The 16,084-nt window shown below is 45.1% G+C and overlaps 1 long non-coding RNA gene across 3 annotated transcripts in view; it reads right to left on the reverse strand.

Annotated features, from left to right (window-relative positions):
- Positions 1–339: 339 nt before the first annotated feature.
- Positions 340–16,084, reverse strand: part of LOC123775534 (uncharacterized) — a 52,407-nt gene continuing 36,662 nt past the window's right edge. The window contains exons 3-4 of one of the 3 annotated variants that reach the window (XR_006775091.2): positions 7,021–7,270; positions 340–1,577 (exon numbers count right to left, since the gene is read on the reverse strand). This is a non-coding gene — a long non-coding RNA (uncharacterized LOC123775534). Of the gene's footprint in view, positions 1,600–7,020; positions 7,271–16,084 lie in introns of all 3 variants that reach the window. The other 2 variants (XR_015721485.1, XR_015721486.1) reach the window with 2 other exon arrangements.

The following is a 16,084-nucleotide window of genomic DNA, read 5'->3' on the forward strand; positions in this document are numbered from 1 at the left end:
AAAGATGCTCAATGAGCTAAAAGAGAGCACAGAGGAAAACGGAATGAAAGCAGGGAAACAATGCATGCAGAGAATGAAAATATCAACAAAGAGAATAAATTTTTTTTCAAAAAAACATGGAAATTCTGGAACTGAAAACTGCAATAATGGAACTGAAAAATTTACTAGAGGGGTTCAGATGGAAACTTGTGAGTTTGAAGACAGGTTGTTGAAATCAAGTCAGAGGAGCATGAAGAAAAAATATTGAAGAAAGAGTGAAGAGAGCCTAAGGGATGTATGGGTCACCAACAAGGAGATTGATACATGCATTGTGGGAGTCCCAACAGCAGCAGCAGAAGAGAAAGAGGCAGAGAGTTTATTTGAAGAAATAATGGACAAAAACTTCCAATCTGAGGAAATAAATGGACGTATAAATTCAAGAAGCTCAAAGCACTCCAGTCATATTAAATCCAAAAAGATCCACATTAAGATACATTACAATCAAACTGTCATTTGCAATTTTCCCCTTAGAATATATTTCTTGATGGCTAATTACTAGGCAAACGGGAATGTACATTAAGTGCAGATAAGTATATATTTTGAATTATTGATTTGTTTTTGATAAGTAGTAACCACACATAGTCCATGTAGTACAGTCTATTGCTGCTGCACAAATTATCATAAACAATGTCTTAAAACAACACCAATTTATTTTCTTACAGTTCTGGAGGTTGGGAGATTCACCAGGTTTAAACAAAGGAGTCAGCAAGGCTTCACCTCCCCTGGAGGCTCAAGGGAAGAATCCATTTCCTTGCCTTTTCTAGTTTCCAGAAATTGACTGCATTCCTTGGCTCATCCTCCTGCCATCTTTAAAGCACATCACTCTGGTCTCCAGTTTTGTGGTTATGTCTCCTTCTCTGGCTCTCAAAGGACCTTCATACAAAGATTCCCTCTTATAAAGATCCTGGTGATTCCATTGGGTACACCAGGATGATGCAGCATTATCGCCCATCTCAAGACTCTTAATCACATCTGCACAGTCTCTTTTACCATGTGAGGTAACATATTCATAGGTTCCAGGATTAGGACAACCTTGGGGGACTGAAATCCAAACCACCACCCAGGACATAGGATTTGCACTGGTGATGGATTAGGAGTGAAGGGAAAGGAACAGAAAAATAAGCACTGCCAAAGATGAGTTTATAATACAAAAATTAAAAAATAAACTTTCATGAGCAAGAGTCAGTATTTACAATAAAAAGAAGGATTAGGAACCTAAACTCATAAAATAAAAGAAAAACAATATGAAAAAATGCTATAAACACATATAACTAAAATTATTAAAAACATAAAGAATAATGCATCCATAAAGAATAATAAGCTTTAAAAAATATTTTAAGTGTTCATAGAGAATTACCAATATGAAATATAATGTCACAATGGGGAGCCTGGGTGGCTCAGTCCTTAAGCGTCTTCCCTCGGCTCAGGGCGTGATCTCAGGGTTCTGGGATCGAGCCCCACATCGGGCTCTTCCACTGGGGGTCTGCTTCTTCCTCTCCCACTCCCCCTGCTTGTGTTCCCTCTTTCACTGGCTGTCTCTGTCGAATGAATAAATAAAATCTTTAAAAAAAAAAAAGAAATATAATGTCACTAAAATTAAAAATCCAAAATGCTAGTTAAACAGAAAAGTACATACAACGCAGAGAGTATTGCTAAACAGGAGAGAGATATCAAAGGAAATTAACTGGAATGCGGTATGGAAAATAATTTAAGTTTGAAAAGACCCTTAAGACACATGAAGACTAGAACAAAATGTTCAATATATATATCTTATGTGAATTTTGGAAGAAGAGTACAGAGACAGTGGATAAAATTCAATATTTGGACACAATAATCATCCAAAATTAATAAAAGAATGAATTTCATATTGAATAATCACAAGTCTAAAGCATGAGAAATAAAAATATAAGTAAATCCAAACCTAGTCACATCATACTAAAACCTCAGAATACAATGGCAAATAGAAAATCTTAAAAGGTATCAGAGAAAAAAATTAATAATTCAATTGACAACAAACTTCTCAATGAAACGGCTAGGAGGTTAAAAAAAAGGGAAAATTCAAATACTAAGGAGAAATTTCTGTCAATGTGGAATTCTATACCCAGCTAAACTATCAGTCAATAATTAAGTATAGAATAAAGACACTTTCAGCTAAATTGGACTGACAGAGCTTACCCACCATCAGACCTCTGCGATAATAACTTATTCAGAATGTAATTCAGGAAGAAGGAAATCAAGCTGAGAGGCAAGGAGTAGGTTACGAAAGGCAACCATCACGTGAGTAAATATAAATCATGCTGACTAACAAAAAAAATCATGACTTTTTTGGGGGGTATTATAAACAAGATGGCAAAAAACACCAGCACTGATAACATGAGTGGCTCCAGAGGAATCATTGTCATGAGAGTTAAAATGATTCAAGACTCTTCAATTGACTATGGAGACGTGTCTAGCAAGAAGTTGCTGCAGCCAAGGTCAAAGAGGTTGCTGCCTGTGTTCCCCTCTAGGATTTCGATGGTTTCCTGTCTAATATTTAGGTCTTCCATCCATTTTGAGTTTATCTTTGTGTGTGGTGTAGGAGAATGGTCCAGTTTTATCCTTCTGCCTGTGACTATCCAATTTTCCCACGTCATTTGTTGAAGAGACTGTCTTTCTTCCATTGGATATTCTTTCCTGCTTTGTCAAAGATTAGTAGACCATACAGTTGAGAATCCATTTCTGGGTTCTCTATTCTGTTCCATTGATCTATGTGTCTGTTTTTGTGCCAGTACCATGCTGTCTTGATGATCACAGCTTTGTAACATAGCTTGAACTCCAGAACTGTGATGTCTCCAGCTTTGGCTTTCTTTTTCAACATTCCTTTGGCTATTTGGGGTCTTTTCTGGGTCCATACAAATTTTAAAATTATTTGTCCCAGCTCTGTGAAATATGTTGTTAGTTTTTTTATAGGTATTACATTGAATGTGTAGATTGCTTTGGGTAGCATAGACATTTTAAAAGCAAAAATAAACTATTGGGACTTCATCAAAATAAAAAGCTTTTGCACACAAAGGAAACAGACAACAAAACTAAAAGGCAACCTACAGAATGGGAGAAAATATTTGCAAATGTCTTATCAGATAAAGGGCTAGTATCCAAGACCTATAAAGAATTTATCAAACTCAATACCAAAAAAAAAAAAAAAAAAAACAAAAAATACAGTCAAGAAGTGGGCAGAAAACATGAACAGACATTTCTCCAAAGAAGACATACAAATGGCCAACAGACACATGAAAAAATGCCCAACATCAATCAGCATCAGGAAAATATGAATCAAAACCACAATGAGATACCACCTCACACCTGTCAAAATGGCTAAAATTAACAACTCAAGAAACAACAGATGTTGGTGAGGATGCAAAGAAAGGAGAACCCTCATGCACTGTTGGTGGGAATGCAAACTGGTACAACCACTGTGAAAAACAGTGTGGAGGTTCTTCAAAAAGTTGAAAATAGAACTACCCTATGACCCAGAAATTGTACTACTCACTATTTATTCAAAAACATAGTGATTAAAAGGGGCACATGCACCCCAATGTTTACAGCCGGAATGTCCACAATAGCCAAACTATGGGAAAAGCCCAGATGTCCACCAACACATGAATGGATAAAGAAGATGTGGTATATATACAAGGGAAAATTACTCAGCCATGAAAAAGAATGAAATCTTGCCATTTGCAATGACATGGATGGAACTAGAGGGTATTATGCTAAGCGAATAAAGTCATTCAGAGAAAGACAAATACCATATGATTTCACTCATGTAGAATTTAAGAAACAAAACAAGTGAACATAGGGGAAGGGAAGGAAAAATAAGATGAAAATTGAGAGGGAGGAAAACCATAAGAGACTGTTAGCTCTAGGAAACAAACTCAGGGTTGCTGGAGGGGTGAGGGTGGGGGGCAGGGATAATTGGATGATGGGCATTAAGGAGAGCACTTGATGTAATAAACACTAGGTGTTTATGCAACTGATGAATCATTAAATTCTACCTCTGAAACTAATTTTTAAAAAGTGAAAAACATACAATGGAATATTACTCAGCTATCAAAAAGAATGATTTCTCAACATTCGCTGCAACATGGACAGTACTGGAGGAGATAATGCTAAGTGAAATAAGTCAAGCAGAGAAAGACAATTATTATCATATGGTTTCACTCATCTATGGAACATAAGAAGTAGGAAGATCAGTAGGAGAAGAAAGGGATGAAGAAAGGGGGGTAATCAGAAGGGGGAATGAAGCATGAGAGACTATGGACTCTGAGAAACAAACTGAGGGCTTCAGAGGGGAGGGGGTGGGGGAATGGGATAGGCTGGTTTTGGGTGGTGGGGAGGGCACGTATTGGATGGTGCACTGGGTGTTATACGCAAGTAATGAATCATGGAACTTTACATCAAAAACCAGGGATGTACTGTATGGTGACTAACATAATATAATAAAAAATATTATTATTAAAAAAATAAAAAATAAATAAAAATAAAAAGTGAAAAACAAAAATCTTTGCAAAATCAAAAAAAGTGTACAAAAAGATTCCTCAATTGGTAAGCAGGATCAATAAGCTTTAGACTCTAATGCAGAATTAGAATTGCTTTACCTTTAGCTTTACCTCTATTTATTCTTGCTAAGGTAAGTTGGTCCACAGTGGAAAAAGATCTGGAGTAATAGAGTCTGTGATTTTAGAATCCTGATTTCCTGTGGTTGTTTAGAAAGCTAATGCCCATGTACTGAATAGCCTCTAACACTGTGAGCATGCCACACAGATTCTTCCATATTTGTGTAGAGTAGTAATTAAGTATTATTTATGTCTTCTCCCCCATCCTTGCTCTCAACTGAATATCTTGCTTCCTATCTCACCGAGAAAATTGAACCCTCAGAAGGGGACCATCATAGCTTCACACCCCCACATCTACTTCCCATAGCTTCGTGCCCATCACCTGGCCCACTTCCTGTGACAGCAGATGAACAGTCCCTGTTCCTACCTTAGGCCAACCCCAGCCTGACTTGCCCCTTCTTGTCCATCCAAGGGTGTTTTTCCAAGACTTTTCCCCCACTCACCTGCATCACCCACAGAAGCACTCCATCATTATCATTCATAAAATAACTTGGCGTGGGAAAATTCTGTAGGTGGATGGTACAACACGAATGCACTTACTACTGCTGACTGTAGGCTTAAAAACGGTGAGGACAGCAAATTTTAAGTTTTGTGTTTAATTGTTGCCGCGATCTAAAAAAACCATGGTGTTATTTTTCACATCTTAAACTCTTGACTCCACTTCTCTCTCAAAATATTACCCTACTTCCCTACTCAACTTACCAGGACATCCTTTGAAAGACATATTCACCATCTCCTGTTCCTTTCTCCTCACTCTCACCCTCCCTTGTAAAATTTTGCCTTAAAAGTCTACTTTACCTGACATTAAAGCATAAATATACTCTGGGTTTTTTGGTTCGTATTTTCCTGCTGTACATTTTCCTATTTATTTTCAACATTCCTGTGCCATTACATTTTACAACTATTCTCTTAACAGATTTTTAAAAATCCTGAAAATTTGTCTTGGAAATGATAAGATCAATTGTTTTTTATTGGGATTGTGGATATACCTGACTGGTTTCTTTTGTCCTTTTTTTTTTTTTTAACGCTTTCCACTCACCATGCTTTTTCTTTACCCTCGTTTTTTTAATGTCCTCCATTGTATTAATCTCGTTTTTCTTTCTTTCTTTCTTTCTTTCTTTCTTTCTTTCTTTCTTTCTTTCTTTCTTTCTTTCTTTCCACCCCCACTGAAAACTCCAGGCTTTTTAAGAAAGTTTATCATTTATTTCTGTTGATTTGGGCAGGGTTTTTAGTCATATGTCAGGGAAAACGTTTCTGGGTGGTTACTATGATGTTGAGCACCCATAGCATTGCCTTCCCAAACAGCAGGCTTAGAACACGGAAGCCTGAGAGGTGAGAAGAGCCACTGCTGAAACCACAGTTAGTGTGGAAACAGATGCTGTCCTTGCTGGACGCATCCACACAGCCCTCACCGGGGCCATGACCAGCCCTGGTCGCCAGAGAGTACCACCAGCACGGCTGTTTACATTGCTAGTCTTTGAGTCAGTGTCCGGGCAGTTTGCTCCAAATGGACATGCCTTGGTCATATGTCCTTGCCCTCATGAACGGAAGGTCAGAGGAGAGAATATTGGCCATTCAGCCTTTTATCCTGGGAGACAGCTTGGCCTCTACTGAGAACTATCCCTGAAGAATTTCCCAAATACAAGAAGATGGCTCCAAAACATGCCAGATGATGCTAAAATATTCTTTTAGCCATTACCTTTAAATATTAATAGCAATTCATAATGAAAGGACAAACTCACTAGGCAGATATAACATTCCCAAACACAAATGCAAGTATCAACACAGACTCAAAATATGTAAAGCAAAAATGGGAGGATTGTAAGGAGAAATGGATACACCTACAGTTATAATGAGATATTTTTAACAAACCTCTCTTGATAATTATGAGAAAATATAAAATATTATTAGGACAATTACAGAAAATTCAAATACTCTAATTGAAAAGCTTTATCTCCCGAATGTATGTAGAACAGAGTTCCCAACAGTTAAATAACATATATTCTCTCAAAGACACATGGAGCATTGATCAAAATTAACCACATTACTGAATTTTTGCATGAGCCCTTAAGAAGATCTCAAAATGCAAAAACAAATGTGATGAATTTATCCAAAAGAGTTCACAAAAGTCCCACCCAAATAGGGATGTGTACAAAATAAAGCGATAATAAAATAAACCAGACACCAACTACCTCTCCACTGTCATAGGTTCTCCTCTGGAAGTGGTGAATGGTGTGCTCTGAGCAGGTGGAAAGTACTGGGGACTGCTGCTACAACAGAAAACCTTATAAACTATGGTAAACATTTCCACCAACTGAAAACCACCTACCTGTGATTTTCTTCAACAAAGTGAAACTGTTTGTGGATGCTCATAGCAGTCATGGGACAGCGTCTGCCATTGGTCAGAGAAGCTTGCACAGGAACTGGCCTCATGTCGCCGGCCGTCCTCAGAAACACGAGTGCACATGCAGAACACCGTGCCATGTGCAGCTCATGGCCCCAGCACAGCAGAACACAGCTGCCTCCAGACTCCCTAAACGTGCCTCCTTCCTGTCTTGCTACAGGTCTTCCATCCACACCTGGAATATATTTAATTCACACGGCGACTGGCATTTTTCTCTGTAAAGAATCTAAAGGGGACAAGATGATCTACCCAATACAAGGTCACTCCAGCTTTGCAACACGGCTTCAATATTTTAAGAACTCTAAAATATATTTTCAAGAATTCAGAAGAGAAATCTGAACACAATATACAAAAAGTGTACGCGAAAGCTGCTAAAGTACAGATTTGTCTCTTGAACTGCAGTTTGGAAATACGTTGTGGAACATTTTAATTAAAAAGTGAGAAAGCCCAGGACCCTGGCTAGAACATAAATAAAGGAAACTTTATTCTATCATCTTTACATGTATTTATGAAGGAACCAAAAGTGACCTCATAAAGATTAACAGAATGGGAAGTAAGCGTGATAGAATAAGCTATAAATTACTCTGACCAGAGACACAAACTACAGCAAAATTTTCATGTCACACCAACAGCAGAATCCATTAAGAGGAGATACATTTCCAACAGAAGTAATCAAGGCTCATGAATTATTTGACAATCCAATTAATGTACAGTAGTGAATCATAAATATTTTAGGAAAGATTTCAACCTCCTGCTGATTTGACATGAAAATACTGAGCAGCCAAAGACGCTGTGAAGCACGTGCCAGGCCACCGCGAGCAGGATGTAATCCAACCGGCCTTGGGACGGAACCGATCAGAAGAGAACGTAAAATCAAACATAGCACCGCACAAAAAAGAAACGCTGGCGTCCTGAAGTTCTGCGGCACGCGTGTGAGAACGTCTGACATCTTCCCAGATTTGACAACAAACCTAATAATTTACATGACAATAGCATGAGGCTAAAGGAAATTTTCAAAACCAGCAACCAAAAAACAAATCACGAGCATCCCGGCTACAGGAAAACACTAAGGTGTCTTTCTATTCTCTCTTAAGAAAGTAAAATTATAATATCGTTGCCATATGAAGAGTGACCAAAAAGTAACTGGCCAAAAAATATAGTGGAAGGAAGTAGCCTGGGGTCGGGAGGGGAGTTCAGGCCATCAATTCAATAAAATCATGTTATTTTCCCAGATTTGGTCAGGTGTGTAGTCTTTGCCAGCTTGTTAAAATGTCTAATCTATTGTGATTTCATTTCTCACTTTTATTATTAACTACAATAAATACACACCCTTCCTGAGTTGGGCTCCTAAATCAGAGGAGGCACACAGATCTTCTTAGAATCGAGTTGAGGCTGAAAATGGGGCCAAATGCTCTGTCCGCGAGAGCCCCCTGGTGGCTGGTCTGATAAAACCCAGGCGGACGACAGGTGGCCGGCATCCCAGGGCCCCAGGATGCTCACCTTCCCCCTAAAGCCTTTGGGCACAGAATCCCCATATTCCCCAGGATAAACACTGTTATTGAAAAATCCAACTAAAAAAATAAAAATTCAGTAAGTAAAATACTAACACTCTAGATCGTGTGCCCTCAAAAAATGATACCAAGCCCGGACGCTGCAAAACTTTTACAAAACATTCAAGGAACTTAGTATCTCCCTGCACAGAAACTGCTCGGCGGGACGGAACAACGTGGCCCCTTCTCCAGCTCCTCTACTGCACCGAGCAGGGGCCCGGCCAGGAGCAAAGGCCCACAGCGGGGGCCGGGGAGCCGCTCGGGGCCTCCGCAGGCGCATTTCTCGTGGCTCGGACTCAAAGGCTTTTCCAGTTTTCCTTTCTTCCCTTTCTTTCCCCTCCCGCCTCCCCAGTTTGGCATATGGTGGGCTTAGCAGAGCAGGAGGAGGGAGCTGGTCCTTCAGCACAGAACCCTCAGAAGACCTCACTACGTGGTTCGTGGTTCGTCCAGAGAGACCGGCCCACCGCCGCCCCCTGCCCTGCTCCCGCCCACGCGGTCCCCGCTTCGCACCTACGGAGCCGGAGGTGGGTAAACGCTGGAGAAGCTGCCGTGGTGGCCGGCCCCCAGACCCCCCAAACCGCTTCCCTGCCTCAGGGCCTTTGTACTTCCTCTTTCCCCCACGCGGAGTGCCTTTCCAAATATGGTTTTACCAGCCTGGCCTCTGCAAAGAATTTTCTGCTGAGGCGCGCCTGGCCGGCTCAGTGGGCGAAGCGTCTGACTCTTGGTTTCGACTCAGGTCATGATCTCAGGGTCATGATATCGAGCCTCACATCGGGCTCTGTGCTGACCGCGGAGCCTGCTTGGATTCTCTCTCTCCCTCTCTCTCTGCCCCCCCCCAAAAAGAATGTTCTGTTGACCAACCTCACCAAGTTGGCCAAACCCCCATACACACATGCAGGAGTCCCCTCCCAGAAGAAGCCACATCCACCACTCCCCTTCTCAGCCTTAGGGGCAGACTCAGAGCAAGCAGATTCGTGCTCCAAAAACAAGAAGAAAGCCTTCACCTCCCCACCGCCATCCTGGTGTGGCGTTCACATGTGGCTGATAGCTTCAGTGCGGTCAGCTGGCAGCTTTCCATGTCGAGGAGGGATTCCTGTTAACCAGGCGCTAAGCATTCACCCTTCTCGGGTGCACCAGCCTGGACCACAGCCCCCTTCCACCAGCCTGAGGTCACTGGGCACCACCCCAGCAACCCTATCCTGGCCCTTGGCCGTGAGGTCTCCAGCTGGATGCACAACCACTGGCCCCCTACGCAGCCCGGGCTCAGGAGAGGCCCGCATGGCCCAGCTGCCATGGGCATTCTCAAGCAGCGTACCCACCTCCTTTCAACAAGCCCCAGCCTCACACTCCGGCCGTCCTGCACGTCCGTCCGTGAGCCAGAGCCCAGCTCTTCTGAGCACATCACAGGTTTGGGGAGAACTCCACACAGAGCCGCCAGGCCTTATCTGGGGTCCCACTGGGGACAGAGGGAGGGGCTGCAACCCAGGCCCCCCTGAGAAGAGGGCGCCCACATGAGGCACCCTCTCGTGATCCTGGGAGATTGCCACATAGCGTGTGAGAAGGGCTCAGGCACGATGAGCACAATAACAGACCTCTGCCCAAGACCAGATGGGAAACGACCGAAACAACACACATGGCAGGTGCGGGAACAGCAGCTTCTGGGAAGGAGGAGAACACCAGGAACAAAGGGCCAGGGAAGGCACCAGCAACAGGGAAGTGACCGTGTGCCCAGCATCACCTGACCCTGGGCAGGTATATAAAGGGGCTCTCGGCCCAGGAGGCTCCACACCTGCACACCTGTCCTCTGCACCTGCTCCTCTGACCTGCTCCACCCTCAACCCACCAGAACCATGAGCTGCTGTGGCTGTTCCGGAGGCTGTGGCTCCGGCTGCGGGGGCTGTGGCTCCGGCTGTGGGAGCTGTGGCTCCAGCTGCTGTGTGCCCGTCTGCTGCTGCAAGCCCGTGTGCTGCTGTGTGCCAGCCTGTTCCTGCTCCAGCTGTGGGGGCTGTGGTTCTAGCTGTGGGGGCTGTGGCTCCGGCTGTGGGGGCTGTGGCTCCAGCTGCTGTGTGCCCGTCTGCTGCTGCAAGCCTGTATGCTGCTGTGTGCCAGCCTGTTCCTGCTCCAGCTGTGGCTCGTGTGGGGGCTCCAAAGGGGGCTGTGGCTCATGTGGGGGCTCCAAGGGGGGCTGTGGCTCGTGTGGGGGCTCCAAGGGGGGCTGCGGCTCGTGTGGGGGCTCCAAGGGAGGCTGTGGCTCCTGTGGCTCCTGTGGATGCTCCCAGTCCAGCTGCTGTATCCCCTGCTGCTCCCAGTCCAGCTGCTGCAAGCCCTGCTGCTCCCAGTCCAGCTGCTGTAAACCCTGCTGCTCCCAGTCCAGCTGCTGTGTCCCCTGCTGCTCCCAGTCCAGCTGCTGTAAACCCTGCTGCTCCCAGTCCAGCTGCTGTGTCCCCTGCTGTTCCCAGTCCAGCTGCTGCAAGCCCTGCTGCTCCCAGTCCAGCTGCTGTAAACCCTGCTGCTCCCAGTCCAGCTGCTGCAAACCCTGCTGCTCCCAGTCCAGCTGCTGTGTCCCCTGCTGCTCCCAGTCCAGCTGCTGTGTCCCCTGCTGCTCCCAGTCCAGCTGCTGTAAACCCTGCTGCTCCCAGTCCAGCTGCTGTGTCCCCTGCTGCTCCCAGTCCAGCTGCTGCAAACCCTGCTGCTCCTAGTCCAGCTGCTGCGTCCCTATTTGCTGCCAGTGCAAGATCTGAGATGTGACCAGACTCAGGTGGCCCCACACAATCCAGGCTCCTGACCATGAGTGGTGAGTCATCCCAACACACAGTTCTGTGTCCATCCCCTTCAGGAGTGATGCAGACTGACTCTTCAGGACCAGAGATCCTGTTCCACATTTCCTGATGGAGAAGGGGGTCTCCCTCATACTCGGATCCATGCAGGGTCTCGCCACTACACTCATGACCAAGAAGAAACTTCCTCCTTGCCAGCTCAACTTTGTCATCCACAGGCTCTTCGGGGACTGAACCCCAAAAACCTACCTGTCATGCTCTGACCGGGTCCCAGAGCTGTCCTAGCCATCCCCCCGTCCTGACCCCTTCCTGCTCAGCCCTCCTCCCCACCTCAGCTGGAACTGATCTCCGGAGCCAGGGCTGCCCAGATGCACCGCACACCCTGCCCCTCCCCCCCCAGCGTCTCCCCTGATGCCAGCTCACCCTCATTCCTGGTAGATCTGACTGTGAGCTTTGTGACACTTCTAAATAAACAGATCCTCCGAGAACAAGCCTCATTCTTACAGCTGTGCTGGAAACCAGCGTGCACTGGTTTGCTGCATGGGGACCCTTTTATTCAGTGCATGAACTTCTCAGGGTTTATCCCGGAGAAAAGGACACTACATGCTCATAGATTCTGTGAACAAGGTTCGTTAACACAAAATTATCTAGAAGAGGATGGGATTAGGAACCGCCTAAAATTGAAAGACTGATGCTTGTCTGTGTAACGTACAATATACTGGATATATTTGGGTGTGAGGGACTCCAGGCAGCCCGTATAAATGCCTGTGGGTTCTTTATAGCCTGGGAATGTGGTTTTGTTACTATGTAACAGAAAAAAGCCAGGACACAAAACGTTACATAGCACATGATCACAGCCATGTGTGCCAGACAGACAGATGAGGTGGACGGTCTTTAATGATCTTATGTTTGATATTAAAAATTAATAAACTTTAACAAGTGCACAGAGGTGGGACACCACGCGCATTCCTTATTGGGAAGTGGGTGCTGCTTACTCAGGTGCAAGCGTTCTGTGAGCTGTGAGCCTTTAAGAGAGGCACATTTCCTCACCTCGAATCCAAAGCAGAGCACAGCATGAAAGTAAAGCATGCAGGTGCTGTTCTTAGTCCCACATGAAGGAAGAGCTCATGCCAAACCCGGTGCTGGAAACCACAGGGGAAATCACTTGTCTGCAGTCCTCAGCAAAGGCCACACCCCAATATTCAGTTTTGAGATGACTCTGCCCCTCCAAGCACCTGTTAGCATTGGCAACAGCAAAGAAGAGTCAGGATACTTTCCAAGAGGACTCTGAAAACTTTTGTGAGACCCAATCCATCTTCCACTCAAAGTTAAGAAAATCACTGCAGGGACCACAGTGGCTCAAGCCAAGCGCCCCTGCAAGAAACACAAAGCTGGCAGAGCCAGTCCCCGAGAACGCAGAGGATGTCAGGGAGGGCTCGAATGTGGGACCGGTGTGCTCTCAGCGAGGCTGGACACCCCTCTGGACCAGGGCACTGAGCTGGCATCATTCGCTGGTGACCACCATCAGGCAAGGGAGTATGTGAGGACACGTGGCTTGCAGTGTGGCCTTTCCTGTGGCCACTGGCCAAAAGCACTGCTGTCCCTCGAGCCCCACACAGCGCTGGGTTGAGACAGAGGCTCCATCATCCTGCTGGCTCTGAGTCCTGCACATTAAGTGCCGTGTAAGTCAAAAGCTGACTAAGACTGGAACCCGGAGAAAGCCTTTCTGGGGAGAACCAGCAGGAAGACATCTGAGAGAAACTAACCTCATTAGTAACCAGGGAAGTATGCATTAAAGCCACACTGGATATCCGTGGAAGCACTAGAATGGCCCAAACTCTAACCCTGGCAGAGCCAAGTGCAGCAAGGAAGTCTCAGGAACAGGCGAGAGCACGACAGATACCACCGCTCTGGACGCCGTTTGGCGCCGTCCACTACATGTCCACACACGCATGCCCTGCGACTCACAATTCCGCTGCGGGGCAGGGGCCAGAGGGCATGCGCATGTGGACCGTGCGGCTTACAAAGAACGCGGACAGTGCGGCTTCGCATCGCAGACCCAAACTGGAAGCCGTCCAAGGACCCACCAAAAGCAGAACTGAGAAGCGAACGCCGCTGTAGTCGTAGGAGGTATGGACTTCGACTATGACAAGAACCGTGGAGGATGCCACCCGGAAATGAGAAACAAGCCCATCGGCAACGCACCCAGGTGGCAGCCGTGCAGCTGGCCCTAAGTCGGTGGTATCGCTGTCCTCCCAGACCATTCAAAATCTTTTAACTTCCCTTCCCACTTTCAGCCTCGTACTTGTTTCAGGATTCCTCTGCGTGTGAGCTCTGCCTAGGGTCCTGGCTTCCAAGCTCTGCTGGGAAATGACGAATCCTCCCCGCACCCCAGCGCCCCTGCTGCTGCTGCCCCCTTGCCATGGAATTGCCTAGGACCTGGCAACCTGCCTCCCGCAAGCACCGGCCACCTGCCTGCCTGTGTCCCAGCTGGACAGTCACCGTCAACGGTTTTCTAAACTGAAGATGCTGATGATGCTTCTGAATCCTGTGCCCATGACCTCTGAGGACTCACATCTCAGCCACCTGGTCACCGGCTGCACACCTACGGAGGTGTGGTCCCATCGAAGGCACTGCAGACCAGGAGAGCTACAGTTATACTGCTTCTGGTAAATGACAGTCAACCTCTTACAACAAAATAAATAGGTTTCATTTTTTTTCTTTTTTGTATTATGTTCAGTTAGCCAGCATATAGTACATCATTAGTTCTTGATTCATTAGTTGCATATAACACCCAGTGCTCATCCCAACACGTGCCCTCCTTAATATGTTTCATTTTTTTCAAAAAAACACCTTTTTTGTCAAATAGAAAAATCCATCCTAATACATATAAGGAATTTCAAGAGACCCCACCACCACCACCAAATAGCCCAACCATTTTGAAAAAGAACAAAGTTCAAGGACTCACACTTCTTGATTTTAAAACTTACTGTGAACTACAGCAATCAAAACAGTGTGATGCTGGCCTAGGACAGGCTTATAGACCAGTGGGAGAGAAGACAGCCCAGAATTAAACCCGCTCCTCACATGTACGGCCAGTTTGTCTTCAACGAGAGTGCCAAGACCACTCAGTGGGGAAATGATAGTCTCAGCAAATGGTGCTGGGACAACCGGGCATCCACAAGCAAGAGAGTGAAGTTGGACCCCTACCCTCATACCATATACAAAAATTAACCTGAAATGGATCAAAGACCTAAATGTAAGAACTAACACTACAAAACTCAGAAGAAAACATTTATGTAGTCAAAGGACACTACCAAGAAAATGAAAAGATAACCCACAAAAAGAAAGAAAATATTTGCATATCGTATATCAGATAAGTGTTGGACATCCAGAGTATTTGAAGAACTCCTACAAGTGAACAACAAAAAACAACCCAATTAAAAAATAGGTAAAAGACTTGAATAGACGTGTCTCCAAAGAAGACATACCAATGGCCAATAAGGGCATGAAAAAATGCTCAACATCCTTAGCCATCAGGGAAACACAAATCAAAACCACAGTAAGATGTTACCTCACACCTGCAATGGCAGTTACAATTAAGAAAAGAAAGAATAAGAACAAGTGTTGGGGGGCGCCTGGGTGGCACAGCGGTTAAGCGTCTGCCTTCGGCTCAGGGCGTGATCCCGGCGTTATGGGATCGAGCCCCACATCAGGCTCTTCCGCTATGAGCCTGCTTCTTCCTCCCCCACTCCCCCTGCTTGTGTTCCCTCTCTCGCTGGCCGTCTCTATCTCTGTCGAATAAATAAATAAAATCTTTAAAAAAAAAAAAAAAAGAACAAGTGTTGGGGAGGAGGACCTGGAACCCTCATGCACAGCTGGTGGGAAGTAAAATGGGGCAGCCACTGTGGAAACAGCCGGGCAGTTCCTCTAACTGTTAAACATAGAATTACCATATGACTCAGCAATTCTGCTCCTGGGTATTTACCCAAAGGAAATGAGGGCAGGGCACAGACATTTGTACACCCACAGTCACAGCGGCAGTGTGCACAACAGCCAAATGCGGAAACCAACAGTGTCCATCAACAGATAATAGGTAAAAAATGTGGTCTATCCACACATGGAATGTTATTCAGCCATAAACAGGAATGGGGCTCTGACACCTGCTACAATATGGATGAGCCCTGAACACAACGTGCTGAGTGAAATAAGCCAGTCACAAAAGGACAAACCCTGTATTATTTCATGGGTATGAAATATCTAAAATGGGCAAATTCCTGCAGGTGGAAAGTAAATTAGAAGTTACCACAGCTGAGGAGAGGGGGAAATGGGGAGTTACTACTTAATGGGGACAGAATTTCTGTCTGAGGTGACGAAAGACAGCCAGAAACAGAGGGGGGCAACGATTATAAAACATCGTTAATATACTTAATGCCACTGAATTGTACAGGTAAAATGTTAAAACAAATACTTTAGAACAACAAGTTAACCAGATATCTTATTTAGAATTTACGATTCTCCTGGTATTTTGATAGGGATTGCATTAGGTATAGATTGTTTTGGGTAGTAGAGACAATTTAACAAGCCCTATCAATATACCAATAGCATTTCTCACAGAGCCGAAACAAACAATCCTAAAATTTGTATGGAACCAGAAAAGAC

The sequence above is a fragment of the Ursus americanus genome, chromosome 24 (assembly GCF_024610735.1).
Source record: "Ursus americanus isolate L20-20 chromosome 24, mUrsAme1.1.p, whole genome shotgun sequence".
Lineage (NCBI taxonomy): Eukaryota > Metazoa > Chordata > Mammalia > Carnivora > Ursidae > Ursus > Ursus americanus.